Consider the following 15,527-nt stretch of genomic DNA (forward strand, 5'->3'; position numbering starts at 1 on the left):
TTGGATTTAAAAAAAAAAAAAGCAAGGCCCAACTATATGCTGTCTATAGGAACCCATTTTAAATATAAAAACACAGAATAAAAGTAAAAAGATGGGAAAAGACATATCATGTTAACACCAGAAAAAAAGGCTGGAGTGTCTATATTAATATTAGAAAGGTAGACTTCAGAACAAAGAATATTGCCAGAGATAAAGAGGAACATTACATTAATGGAAAGGAGTCAGTTCACCAAGACTATATCACAATCCTAAATGTGTATGTGAAACCACACAACTCAGATTGGGACTTGAACACACTGTCTTTTAATTGAGGTCACACAACTGGTCTCAGGACTTAACAAAGCTCAGGTTCTTTATGTCTCATCACAGAAAGAATTCAGTGAAAGACGAAGTGGTAGGTAAGAAGTGGATTTATTTAGAGAGATACACATTCCATAGACAGAATACAGTCCCTCTAAAAAGGCAAGAATGGCTTTGGGACAAACACACTCCAAAGACAGAGTGTGGGTCATCTCAGAAGGCAAGAGGCCCCAAAATATGGGGTGGTTAGTTTTTATGGGCTGGGTAATTTCATAGGCGAATGAGTGGGAGGATTATTCCAACTATTTTGGGGAAGGGGCAGATATTTCCAGGAATTGAGCCACCACCCACTTTTCAGCCTTTTATGGTCAGCCTTGGAACTGTCATGGTGCTGGTGGGTGTGTCATTTAGCATGTTAATATATTACAATGAGTGTATAATGAGGCTCAAGGTCCACTGGAAGTTGAATCTTCCACCATCTTGGACCTAGTTGGTTCTAACCAGTTTATGTCACATCTTCAACAGCTATGTCATTCTTTTAAAGGTTGTGCCCTGCCCCCTTCCCTCCTGTTTCATATGGACTAAATAATGTAGCTTCAAAGGATACAAGGCAAAAATGGATAAAACTGAAAGGAGAAATAGACAAGTACAAAACTGTGGCTGGAGAGTTTAATACTCTTCTCTAAATAATTGATAATATAAATAGAAAAAAATATGAGAAAACGGAAGATCTAAACAACATCATCAATTTACTTGACCTGAACTATTTAAACATTTCACCTTACAAGTGCAGAATATACATTGACTTTAGGAGTATACAGAATATTCACCAAGGCAGACCATATTCTAGGGGAAAAAAAAAAAACTTGGAATATTTAAAATAATTGAAATCATACAAAATATATTCTAAGGCAATTAAGGAGTTAAACTAGGAATGTTTAACAAAAAAATACCTTGAAAGTCCCCAAATATTTGGAAATTAGACAAGATAGTTGTAAATAAGCCATGACTCAAAGAAGAAGTCACAAGGGAAATTAGAAACATTTTAATTGATCAAAAATTTAAAATATCAAAATCCAGGACTTCCCTGGTGGGGCAGTGATTAAGACTCCATGCTCCTGATGCAGGGGGCCTTGCTTCGATCCCTAGTCAGGGAACGAGATCCCACATGCATGCCACAACTAAGAGTTCACATGACGAAACTAAGGAACCCTCATGCCACAACTAAGGAGCCCACTTGCCGCAACTAAGACCCAGCACAACCAAATAAATAAATTTTAAAATAAATAAATAAATAAAATTAAAATCTATGGGGGGGACTTCCCTGGCAGTCCAGTGACTAAGACTTCGCCTTCCAATGCAGGGGGTACAGGTTTGATCCCTTGTCAGGGAGTTATGATCCCACATGCCTCACAGCCAAAATACCAGAACATAAAACAGAAGCAATATTGTAACAAATTCAATAAACACTTTAAAAATAGTCCACATCAAAAAAAAAAATCTTAAATCAAAATCTATGGGATGCAACTGAAGCAGTACTTATATTAGAAAACAAACCCACAGCAAGGTCTAAAATCAATTATCTAAAACGTCACCTTAAGAAACTGGAAATAGAAGAGTAAATCAAACCCGACACAGGCTGAAGGAAATAATTAAGAGCAGAAAACAAGGAAAGTGAGACCAGGAGAAAAAAAATGTAAAGAAGATCAATGAAACGAAAAGCTTGATTCTTTGAAAAGATCAATTAAATTGATAAGCATCTAGCTAGAATGGTGAAGGAAAAAAAGAGAAGAAACAAGTTACAAATATCAGGAGTAAGAGGGGACACCACTATAGTTCCTACATACATTAAAAAGATAAGAGAATAATAAAAACAATTCTATGCTCACAATTTCAAAAATTTAAATGAAACAAATTCCATGAGACTCAAAACTGCCAAAGCTCACTTCAGAAGAAACAGATTATTAGCATAGTCTTATATCTATTAAAGAATGTACACTTAAAAACCTTCCAACACAGAAAACTTAGGCCCAGATGTCTTCAAATATTAAAATTCTACCAAATATCTAAGTGAGAAATAAAATATTGCCTGCCATATCTGTAAACAAAGGAATGCACAGTCATCAGCGATTGCAGCCACCTCCAATGATGAGCTGGTAAGCCCTGAGGGAACTCAGGGTGAGAACATACAGGATACTGGTCCCAGATAGCTGAGGTGCATATCAAAGGAAGGATTTCAGAGAGCCAGGACTCTTGCATATTCCCAGAGAAAAGCGTTAAATTCCTTAACTTGAGATATCTGGTTTTCTTTAATTAACAATAATCTATTGACTTCCGACTACCTGCCCTTTGCTGCAAAACTCCTACATATCCTAGCTCCCCCCTCACCCTCTCGGAGAAGTTTCTCAGGGTTAATTGAGATCCTGCCTCCTGGGCTTGAAGTCCTAAGAATGTCCGCCAAATAAAACATAACTCTCAACTTTTAGGTTGTGCATTTTTTTTCAGAGGACATAAGGAAGAAATAATACCAGTTTTCATAACTCTTCCAGACTGTAAAAGAGGAGGGAACACTGATGACTCATTTAGGAGGCCAGCAATACCCTGATACAAAAACCAGATGGTAACATTAAAAAAAAAACTACAGATCAACATTCCACATGAACATAACATGAAAAAAATCCTCAACAAAACACTAGTAAATCAAATCCAGCAATACATAAAAAGAATAATGTATAGTAACAAAGTGGAATTTATCCCAGGAATGAAAGGCTATTCAACATTTGAAAATCAATCTAATTTACCACATCAACGGACTAAAAATGAAAAGCCACATTATTACCCCTGTAGATGCAGAAAAAGGATTTAACAAAGTTCTATATTTGTTTATGATAAAAACTTACAGCAAACTAGGAATAGAGGCAACTTTTTCAATCTGATAAAGAAGGTAAACAAAAAACCCTACAACTAGCATCATTTTTGATCATGAAAAACTAAATAAACTTTTTCTCCCTAAGATCAGGAACAAGAATGCTCTCACCACTCCCATTTAACAACATACTGGAGGTCTAGAGAGTACAATAAGACAAGAAAAGACCTAAAAGACATATGGATTGGAAAGAAGAAAGAAAATTATCTCTATTCACAGACAATATGCTTTTCTACATAGAAAATCTCAAAATATCTACAAACAAAACAAAAACAACCAGAACTTATAAGCGAGTTTAATTAGGCTACAGGATACAAGATCAATAAATAAAATCTACTGTATTTCTATATTCCAGCAATGAACAATTGGAAACTGAATTTTAAAAAAAGTACCATTTATAAGAGCACCAAAAAACGTGAAATACTTAGGTTTATTTTATTTTACTTTATTTTTATTTATTTATATTTTTATTGGAGTAAAATTGCTTTACAATGTTGTGTTAGTTTCTGCTGTACAATGAAGTGAATCACCTATATGTATACCTATATCCCCTCCCTCTTGGACCTCCCTCCCACCCCTATCGCCATCCTGTATGCTGAAAACTATAAAACCCTGGTGAACGAAATCAAAGAAAACAAATAATTGGAGACATATTCTATGTTCATGAATTAAAAGACTCAATACTGTTAAAATGTCAATTCTTCTCAAAGATTTTAAATAAAAATTGACAAACTGATTTTAAAAGTTATATGGAGAGTCAAGGAACTAGCATAGTCAACACAATTTTGAAAAAGAACAACAAGATGGGAAGATTCATAGTACTTGTTTTCAAGGTTGTTATGGACTGACTGTGTCCCTCCAAAATTCATATGTTGAAACCATAAGCTCCAATATGATGGTATTTGGAAATGGGGCCTTGGTGAAGTAGTTAGGGTTAGATTAGGTCATGAGAGTGCTGTCTTCATGATGGGATTAGTGGTCTTATAAAACGAGGAAAAAAGAGAAGTATCTCTTTCTGTGTTAGCACAAAGGCCATGTGAGGATGCAGTAAGAACATGGCTGATTGCACGCCAGGTAGAAAACTCTCACCAGAACCTGATCATGCTAGCATCCTGATCTCAAACTTCTAGCCTCCAGAACTATGAGAATATAAATTTCTTGTTTAAGCCACCCAGTCTATGGCATTTTGTTATGGCAGCCTGAGCAGATTAAGGCAAAAGCTTATTATAAATAGACAGTAATTAAGACAGTGTGGTATCAGAGAAAGCACTGACACATAGTTCAATGGAATAAAGAGTCCAGAAATAGACCCACAAGTATATGGTGAATTGATTTTCCACAATGTTGTAAAGGCAACGCAATGTACAAAGGATAATGTTTTCAACAAATGGCACCAGGACAATTAGGTATCCATATGCAAAAAAGAAAAATTAATGTCAATTCATAACTTGTGCCCTATTTTAAAAGCAACTCAAAATGTATCATAGATTGAAATCCAAAATCAGAAACTATAAAGCTTCTAGGAAAAAAAATAAGAGCAAACCTTTGTGATCTTGAATTAGGCAAAAAATTTTTACATATAATGTCAAAAGCACAATTCATAAAAGAAAAATTAATAAGGTGGATTTCATCAAAATTAAGACCCTCTGTTCTTCAAAAGACACTATAAAGAGAATGAAAAGATACACCACAAATAGGTAGAAAACATTTGCAAATTACATATCTGATAATGAACTTATATCCAGCATATATTTAAAAGTCTCAAAACTGAATATTAAGAAAAAAACAACCAAACAACTTGATAAATGAGCAAAAGACTTAGATCTTTCACCAAAGAAAATATCAGATGGCAAAAAAGCATATGGAAAGATGCTACATCATTAGTCATCAGGAAAAGGCAAATTAAAACCACAATGAGATACCACTATACACCCATTAGAATGGCTAAAACTAAAAAAAAAAAAGAGAGAGAGAGAGAGAGGAAAAGGAAAAGAAAGAAAGTAAAGAAAAAAATGGGGCTTCCCTGGTGTCGCAGTAGTTAAGAATCTACCTGACAATAAAGGGGACACGGGTTCAAGCCCTGGTCCAGGATGATCCCACATGCCGCAGAGCAACTAAGCCCGTGCGCCACAACTACTGAGCCTGCGCTCTAGAACCCACAAGCCACAACTACTGAAGCCTGTGCACCTAGAGCCCGTGCTCTGCAACAAGAGAAGCCACCGCAATGAGAAGCCCACATACCGCAACAAAGAGTAGCCCTGGCTCACCACAACTAGAGAAAGCCTGTGCGCAGCTATGAAGATCCAACGCAGCCAAAATTAAAATAAATTAAAAAAATAAATTTTTTTAAAAAAGAAAAAAATGACGATACCAAGTACTGATGAGTTTGCAGAGCAACTGGAATTCTCATACACTGCTGGTGGGAATGATCTCTACAAGAGTATGCAAAAACAAAATACAAAAATCAACTATATTTCTATGTACCAAAAAAATGAATTTTAATGAAAGATACTTTACCATACAATTTTTAAAACAGTGTATCTTCAAATACTTTTCTGTCTCCACCAACTATCCTCTCTTTCTGGGACTCCAATTAGATATATATCAGGCCCTTGAAGATATTCCACAGATCTCTAATACAGTGTTCTCTCTCTCTCTCTCTCTCCTCTATGTTTCATTTCAGATAGTTTCTATTGCTATGTCTTCAAGTTCACTAATCTTTTCATCCTCAGTGTGTAAACTACTATTAATCCCATCCAGGGTACTTTTCATTTCAGATAGTGTATTTTTTTTATCTCTAGAGGCTTAATTTCAAACATATCTTTTTTATAATTTCTATTTTTTTAATATCTTCTATTTCTCTCCTCATTAAGCTCATTACTTTCTCCACCTTCTTGAACATATTTTAATACATGTGGGATGTATTAAAATACTTGTTTTAATGATTTGGTCCTCTAAATCTATCATGGGTCATTTCTGTGTTTTTTCTATTGATTGATTTTCCCCCTTGTTATGAGCCTTATTTTTATGCTTTATTACATAAAGTAAATTAAAATTTTTTTAAAGTAAGATGGTACTTTAAAGTCAGATGACAGTTAATATGAGTTTTACATAGTTGGGTGCTGTATTTTCTGTATTCCTTTAAATATTTTTGGACTTCATTCTAGGCTGTAGCTAAGTTATTACTTGGAAACAGCTTGAATCTAGCAAGTCTTGTTTTTTTCTGGGTTGTTATATAGGTCCAAAACAGCCTTTAAAGGGACTTCTCTGGCAGTTAAGACTCTGCATGTCCACTGCAGGGGGTGTGGGTTCGATCCCTGGTCAGGGAACTAAGATCCCACATGCCGCGTGGCCAAAACAAAAACAAAACAGCCTTTAAACTAGGACTAATTTGGCTCTTCTATGAGGCAGTCCTTTTCTGAGAACTTTACTCAGTGCCCTAAGAATTAGGAGGTCTTTCCACTTGGGTTAATAGTTTCCCAGTTCTACGTGAGCTCTGAGGATTTTTCTGCCTGCTCTTTTCCAGTTCATCCTTCTCAGGCCTCATTGGTTTCCTCACATGCATGTCCTTATCAGCTTTCTATTACTCTCTCCTCCTCAGTACTCTGCCCTGTGAATTCCAGGCACCTTGAACTGAACTCTGAACCCCACGAGATCACTGGGCCCTTTCGCACTTATCTGAGCTACGGCCTGGAAACTCTCTCCAGGCTACTTAAGCTGAGACAATCATAGGGTTCATTTTATCACCCTTCTTTCAAGGATCACCATCCTGTGCTGCCTGCTGTCCAACAGCTGAAAATCATTGTTCCATATATTTGGTCAGGACTTTTTAGTTGTTTAGAATGAGAGAGTAAGTCTGGTCCCTGTTACTCCACCTTGGCCAGAAGTGGAAACCTCTAAGTAATATCTGAGTGCCTACTAATTGTGCTGGATGCAGCCTTAGATGCTGAGCACACAGTAGTGACCCACACAGACAAGGGTCCTGTCCTCTGGGAAGAGGCATTTTAACAAAGGCCTGTGAAGACAAGTATTGGGTTCTATAGCAGGCATGGATACAATTGAAAGGTCTTCACTTCTACTTTCCAGGATTCCAGATCTAAAGCTGTAGCTGCAAACAATAGCAGATGACACTGGAGGGCTGAGCGGAGGGGTAGAGCTGGAGCAGACATCTATATAAAAAAATGTTGCCTGTCATTTTGTAAATAGAATGGTAGTTGGCCGAAACGAAATAGCATTAGTTTAAGAGCTAACATGGGTAACTATAGTGCCCCTTCAATAGAATCCTAAATTGAGTTAATTCATGTGAAGTACTTACTTAGCTCAATGCTCGATGGGGGCTGCTTTTCTACTCACTTCAACTCAATTTGGCAAATAATTATGGACAAAACCACAGCTCAGAGTAGTGTTTGGTGCCTTTTCTCCCACTCCTATGCAACTTCTGTTATTATTCCTACAGTCTTCTGTCCCCAGATGCAGAATTCTCTCCAGAAAAATCTACCTTATTCAAGACCAGCTACATAATTTGTGGGGCCCACTGTGCAATGAAAATGTGGCCCTCCTTGTTCAAAAATATTAAGAATATCCAGATGTTGACAGCAGGGTATTAAACCAAGCACAGGACCCTTCTCAGAGTGGGCCTTATGTGACTGCCTAGGTCACACACGCATGAAACCATTCCTGCTCCTGTCTCACCTGCAGACAAATTCCAGTCTCCTCTGTGACGCCCTCAACCATCTGTTAGACAGACAGAAAGGCTCTCCAGCAGCCCAGTAACACAGTTAGCACAAACAAGCAAACCAATCAAAACACTCATCACTCCCAGCTCAAATGCACAGTGCTTCTCCTAGTGTTGTGACACAGCAGGCATTTAATAAACACTGTTGGATAATAAATAATGAAGAAGATGGAAGAAATCATGCCCTAAGGAAAGGAGTTAGAAAAGCTTTGATCACCAGGATTTTTCCGGCACCCATGCAATCTTCCCACATGGGTTATCCCTTCTTGAGCTCTAAGGATAGGTCTGCCAGGGTTCATACTGTGCTAATGTCATTTAGCAACCTTTGGAGAAAATGCAGAAAAAAATGTTTAAAATGAAGAAATTGGGGCTTCCCTGGTGACGCAGTGGTTGAGAGTCTGCCTGCCGATGCAGAGGACATGGGTTCGTGTCCCGGTCTGGGAAGATCCCACATGCCGCGGAGCGGATAGGCCCGTGAGCCATGGCCGCTGAGCCTGCGCGTCCAGAGCCTGTGCTCCGCAACAGGAGAGGCCACAACGGTGAGAGGCCCGCGTACCGCAAAAAAAAAAAACAAAACAAGAAGAAGAAATTATATTTAGAGGAAAGGCAGAGAACCAACAAACTGAAAATTTCAACTTTCTAATCATTGGCTGAGCTAATGTTAAGAGGATATACTATTATCTTGTTACCACCTAATGAAGAAAACAGATTTGGGAATTATCCTGCTTCCCAGAGGGTGACTGAAGAAATCAAAGTTCCAAGGAGAAGAACTTCTAGGCCCTCCCATTCCTCCCTTGCTCAATTCCATCTGGCCTTGGTGCCAGCCAGGGTCATAAAATAGCTGCTGTCTGGAGGGGTGGAGCAGGTTATCTTGTAGAATCTTACAGATTTTCAGAGCAAAATGGACCTTTAAGATCTTCCTATTAACCACAACTGAACTGACTGTGGGTAATGCCAGCCGTCAAGCTGCAAGCAGCTGCCTGGTGCGCATGGTGTAAGGGCCCTGTGCTCTGCTGGTGGTGTGCTCAGGCCCTCAGTGAGCCCGACAGCCTATTGCACACCTTCCACTTCACGGAGATGACATCCAGTCCCTCTCTCTAACGGTGACCTTGAGAAGTCTCCCCTCATTCTCCTGTCTTCCCCAAAACCTTTCCACTTAGATGATCCACTGATGTCTCAGCACTAATTGTTCTAAACACAAAATTACAGTTACAAAATTACAGTTGTCTTCTCAGATGCCATCTCCTCCCAAATCCCCTCTGTTACCCACTAGGTAAAGCATTCCTTTTACTTACTTTTCTCCTTCTGTGCCCCCAGTGGTACTTTCCTCACTTGGCCCTGTGTAGAAGTAGTCATGTGTTAGAGCCAGGTATAGAGCTTGAGTTAGAGCTAGGGCCTTTGTTCCCTCTAACCAGAGAGAAGACCTTGTGAAGGAGAAAACAAGACATGGAGTAGGGTGCAAAAGAAAGCATTTAAAGATCCATTTCTTCAATGTCACAATTTTTGAAAGGGTTGACCCTGAACACCAGGCCATGTGAATTACTGGGGACAGTTAAAACGGCAGGTTTACAGACTTCCCTAGCACTCCAGTGGTTAAGACTCCATTCTTTCAATGCAGGGGGCATGGGGTTTGATCCCTGGTTGGGGAACTAAGATCCCACATGCCCTGCATTATGCCCAAAAAAAAAAAGGCAGGTTTAGGGACTTCCCTGGCAGTCCATTGGTTAAGACTCCACGCTCCCAGTGCAGGGGGTGGGGGTTCAACCCCTGGTTGGGTAACTAAGATCCCGCAGGCCGCACAGTGTGACCAAAGGAAAAACAACAACAACAAAAAGATCTTATTGGGACTTCCCTGGTGCCTGGTGGCTAAGTGGTTAAGACTCCGTGCTTCCATTGCAGGGGGCAGGGGTTCAATCCTCGGTCAGGGAACTAAGATCCCGCATGCTGCGTGGCATGGCCAAAAAAACAGTTGCTTTCAACAAGGACCTACTGTATAGCACAGGGAACTCTGCTCAATGTTATGTAGCAGCCTGGATGGGAGGGGAGGCTGGATGGGACTCCCTGGTTGGGAGTTTGGGGGAGAATGGATATATGTATATGTATGGCTGAGTCGCTTTGCTATGTACCTGAAACTATCACAACATTGTTAATTGGCTATACCCCAATATAAAATTAAAAGTTAAAAAAAAAAAAGGCAGGTTTAAAGGGGTGGTGATGACTAGTGTTTTCCAAGCACCTCCTTATTTTTTAATGTCTTGTACATCCAACTATGATTTATTTTTTGAAATGTTTGCCATTTTTCATGGAATTCTGCTGCTTTTTAAAATTTTGCCTATGAGAAATTTAAGGTCTTTTTCTCTCTAGCTTTGTCTCCCACACGGGTTCCTTTCCACGTAGTGAGACACTGAATGTGTGGAGGGTGTGGAAATAGAGGAGGGAGATGATAAATACCCTTCCGTTCTGCAGCACTAGTCTTGGCCAATTCAATGACCAAGTGCTGGATAACCTGCTTTTTCAGTAAAGAGTTTCTAGAAATACCTAATTGAAAGATCAACCAAATGTTATCTCACCACAGAAAGCAGAGTGAAAATATGGTTAAATCCTAAAGAATTATAACCTCTCCGCCCTGGTGTTAAGGAATCCTATTCCTAAAGATTCTTTCCCAACATCCTGTTTGTAATTTCTCTCTCTCTCTGACTCTACTCCCTTCCTCTTTCATCTCTCTCTCTCTCTCAAACCCCTTCCTCTCTGTTTCCCACCTCTCCTACTTAGACCTTGCAGTGCTTTGCCTGAGAAAGCTGTGATAGAGAGAACTCAAACAGCCTCGGGAATGCCTGCGGGGGGCCTCCTCAGTCCTTGCAGAGTGGAGCTGTTGACTGAGGCAGACAGTGCTAAGGGCGTGTTTGTCACGGAGCAGGTGGATGAGCAGTCAAGGCTTTATGATGGGAATGGATGATGCTTGTGGAGAACCCAGTGAGGCCCTGTGAGCACGCTCATGTGTTCTAGAGATTCAGCATTAACAACTACCTCCCACAATTAGTCTTACAGGACTGTGACTGGAATCTTTCTTCTCTATTTGCTGAACTTCTTGGGAGACTTTTAGCTTGGGTTTTGATTAGAAAAGTCTGACCTCTAGTATTCCTTATTGATTTATAGTTGGCTAATTATTTTCCATGGTGGACAAAGTCTAGGAAAGTTGATGTTGGTTTCTCACTCGTGACCCTCCCCCTAGATGCTCTAACTATATCCCATTGGTAAAAGTCTATCCTTGTTTGGAAAACAAGTAATAAGAAAGTAATCCTTGGCCAAATTATTTGTTATTAACCACTTCAGGGTTTGTCTCTTTGGGTTTTTGTGTGTTTTTTTTGGTTTTTATGTGTGGGGGTTTTTGTTTGTTTGTTTGTTTTGTTTTGTTTTACTTTTAAGGCAGGATTAGAAAGATTTGGAGTCAGAAGCTCCATGAGCAAAGTGACCTCATGCCTTTGGGGAAAGTATTTAACTTTCTTGAATCTTGATTCTGCAAAATGGAAGTGATGATAAGTATATCTGCCTACAAGATTTGGAACCTGCCTACTAAATGAACAAAAGTAAAAGGAAAAAAAAATTTGTATAAATGGTAAGATGCTCCCAAAATTTTAATAGCTGAAGTATAAAGATCCTAATATAGATCCTTTGCTTGTTTTTTAAAACTATTTTGTTCACTTATCATATTTCAGGCATTACTCCAAGCCTGAAATGCATTTCATGCATTTTCTCATTTAATCGTGACCACACACCTTTGAGGAAAGTACTGTTGCTATCCCAGTTTTCCAGATGAGGAAACTCAGGCTTAGAGAGATGAAACAATCTGTCAAAGTCCCAAAGTAAGCAAATGACAGAGCTGAGTTTGCGCCCAGAGTCCTTGCTCTTAAACATGACTCTCTACTGCTCATCCTGCCCTAGCCTCCCATGCCTTCCTCCTCTCTTCCTATTTTCTTTTTTTTTGGCCTTGCTGCATGGTGTGTGGGATCTTAATTCCCCAACCAGGGATTGAACCCGTGTCCCCTGCATTGGAAGCTCAGAGTCTTAGCCACTGGACCGCCAGGGAAGTCTCTCTCTTCCTATTTTCATGCCACCCATCCTGTAAGATCCAACATAGATGACTCCCCCTTTTCCTGAAAGCCTTTGGACTCTATTTCAGTCCCCAATGAATTCACTGTCCTCTTTTACTGCCTGAGCTACTCATATGTCAATCACGTGGCATCATTTATATTTTTCTCTAATATTGCTGTTTGTCATAATGTTTTTTAAATTGTAGTCCAGAGGGAAAAAAGTTTGTATAAAAGTAGCAGTAGAATTCCTCATTGAGAATTGTGGGGTTTTTTTGGGTTTTTTTTAGCAAATTATCTTGATTGGCTCTTTGGCTATGAAACTCCGTTAGAGCAAAGATCCCAGCACCTAGCACGTAAAAGTTGTGTAAAATTTATTTGTTGAAAAAAATAGAAGCTCCTAGGATATGTGCCTGGATTGTCTGGAGCAAAGGAAAGTGAGAATGTATGTTATTTGAGAAATGTAAAAGCACTTAGCATAGTGCCTGGTACAAAGTAAGCATTCAATAGGTGGTGTGTCTATTTTGTCCTACTTAAGTAATATAGCATGAATTATTGGATCAACCTAGGAGGAGCAGGTAGAAGAGGGCAGGAGAAGAAGGAAATGGAGCAATAGGGTGGTTGCTGGGTCTCCATGTAAAAAGTGGGCCAGTGAGGTCTTTTCAGAGGCAATTAGGGAAAGGGACATTTAACATTTGCTGTACTGAGCTACAACTTCACCTTCCTTCCCTCAAGTCTTCAGTAAAATCTGCTACACATACAGCTCGGTGCCAGTGATGCTTGGAGAATTCAGGAAGCCAGATGGTGTTCAGGGCTGCTGGGGTGGAGGTGGGGGCAGGGATATGATATTGAAAAAAAAAAAAAAAAAGGCAGCCCATCCAGCAAAGTTAGAAAATTCAGCAGAAGTGTGCAAACAGAGCCAGAGACAACAAGGAGAGAGGCCCCAAGAATTCTCAGAAATATTGGGAATGATGGTGATTATTCTCACTCTACAGGAGATGGGGGTTCAAGACAATTTTATTTAAATATTAAAGGATGGGGGTTCCCAGTAGGCCAGAGGGCTTTGGGGACATCCAAGTGGCTAACACTTCAATCACATGTATACTGTTATCACTTGGTTTAAGTTATATCCCCTTAGCTGTATTGTAACCTCGTTGGAATCTCTCTGAGCATAAATCTTGAAGCATTTCAAGGTGACAAGGTGTTGCACTGAATCTGTATGGCTTTTTTTCCTTGCATGGATTACATTCCTGTACATTGACACACTGGATCCTGGCAATAACTCTTTGAAATAGTACAGCAAGTATCAGTGTCTATCCCCTATCTTCATAATAGGAGAATGCAGCCTTAGTGGTGACTGCCTGGGAGGTCTTGCTGAAGCTAGGCACCCAGGCACCACGGGCCCAGTCCAGACACTGATGAGGTTTTGTCAAGCTCCACGTCAGAGCACTGAATGAGCTCAGTGGAACTTGACAGAGGCCTTTAGGGGGGAGAGAGAAAAGGCTCATACAAAGCATGTCCTAATGTGATTACCAAAAACTCAGTTATTATTAATAAAAAGTTAACCTTTATGGAGAGCTTACTTGGTTCCAAGCTCTGAGCCAAGGACCTTTCATGCATTGTCTCACTGAATCCTCCCAACCCCCTCCAAGATAATTACTGCCTTTTTTTTAAAAAATAAATTTACTTATTTATTTTTGGCTGCGTTGAGTCTTCATTGCTGCACATGGGCTTTCTCCAGTTGCCGTGAGCTGGGGGTGCTACTCTTCATTGCAGTGCATGGGCTTGTCATTGCAGTGGCTTCTCTTGTTATGGAGCACGGGCTCTAGGCACGCGGGCTTCAGTAGTTGTGGCATGCAGGCTCAGTAGTTGTGGCACAGAGGCTTAGTTGCTCCATGGCATGGGGGATCTTCCCGGACCAGGGCTTGAACCTGTGTCCCCTGCATTGGCAGGCGGATTCTTAACCACTGTGCCACCAGGGAAGTCCGATAGTTACTGCTTTTTAAAACCCCTATTTTATAAAAACCAGGACTTAGAGAGGTTAAGCAACTTGCCCAACTTCTGTTAAGTGGAAATCTTAGTTTTGAATCCAGACAGTTGGGTATTTCTCAAGGAGAATCACAAACTCCCAATCGGTAGGTTTCAAAATTTCCTTGTCTCCCCTAATCAGAGGGTGCTGATAGGGGCATTGTAGCTGGAGCACTGATTCAGCCCCTCAGTTCACATCTCCTCAGGAAGCTTCTCTAGTTACTAATAAAGCCTTCCACAAGCAGTGAAGCAATGAAGATAAGCATAATGGCATTCTCCTGAAGGGAATTAAGGCAATTCTGACAGTAGGGAAGGGCAGGCGGGCTGAGCTAGCTTTAAAGTCTGCAAACTCTGCCTGTGATTTAGTCTGTACGTCAAGTTCTCAAGAACTTTTCCAGTCCTGTTGACTCCATGGCCTAAAAGAGTAGGACCTGCCTGTGAGAAAGATGGAACAGAGTGGTTTCTACCATCTCCTCGCTTCCCTCCTCTCCTCGCTTCCCTCCTCTCCTCTCCACCTCCGCAAGCCTTTCCCAGGAAACCATTGTGCATATCACCTGAGAGAAGGAGAGGGAAATGGGGTCCAACCTGGGTCAGACGGGGGCGTAGAGAGGAGGGGCCATGTCTGAGACATGTACTAAGGACAGCACAGATAAACAGGAAGCCAGAAAAGAGAGTCTTTGGAGGTAAAGGCCCCTCTCTCTTTTTCCTTTTCTCCATCCTCTGTCTTCCTCCTCTCCAGCCTGATCAAAATCTGTCCTCAGGAAAAGACCTGAGGTTGGCTGCTTCCCTGGGAACCAAAGTCAGGAAGTAACCATATAGTTTCTGTGCTCTGTAAAGGGCTTTGAAGAATGGTGAGCAAATGAGGGAGGTAGACTTTGTCTGATTCAGGATTACTTCCTCAGTGCCTAGATCATTGCCTGCCTCTTTAGTTGTTGACTAAATGAATATTGGAGGCCAGGAAGTCCTTCTCAAGACCCTAAAATTGAACACCTGTTGGCCCCAGGCTATGGACCTGTGGGCCACAGTTGTTAGAGCTTCTGAGCAAATGAACTTCTGATGCTGAGAGATAGGCAGCAGAATGTGTGAAGTGAACACTAAATACTGTATCACTACATGTACCCAGGGTGCCCTTTAGCTCCTAGCAGAGATTTATAAGCCTCACCCCTGCCTCTAATCCCTGCTTCCAAAATAGTAGAATGCTGGCTCTACCATTGGAGGACATGCCCCCAACTCTCTGGGCACAGAGCAAGGGGTCTGGATTAAGCCTTCCCTGCTGCTAATGTGCTGAATTGTGTCCCTCCCCCACACCCCCCACCAAATTCATATGTTGAACCCCTAAACCTTAATGTGACTATATTTATAGTAAGGAAGTAATTAAGGTTTAATAAGGTCATAAGGGCAGGGCCCTAATCCAATAGGATTAGCGTTCTTATAAGAAGGGACACCAGAG

Source organism: Monodon monoceros, unplaced genomic scaffold (genome assembly GCF_005190385.1).
Source record: "Monodon monoceros isolate NGI ecotype Baffin Bay Population unplaced genomic scaffold, NGI_Narwhal_1 Super_Scaffold_21, whole genome shotgun sequence".
Classification (NCBI taxonomy): Eukaryota; Metazoa; Chordata; class Mammalia; order Artiodactyla; family Monodontidae; genus Monodon; species Monodon monoceros.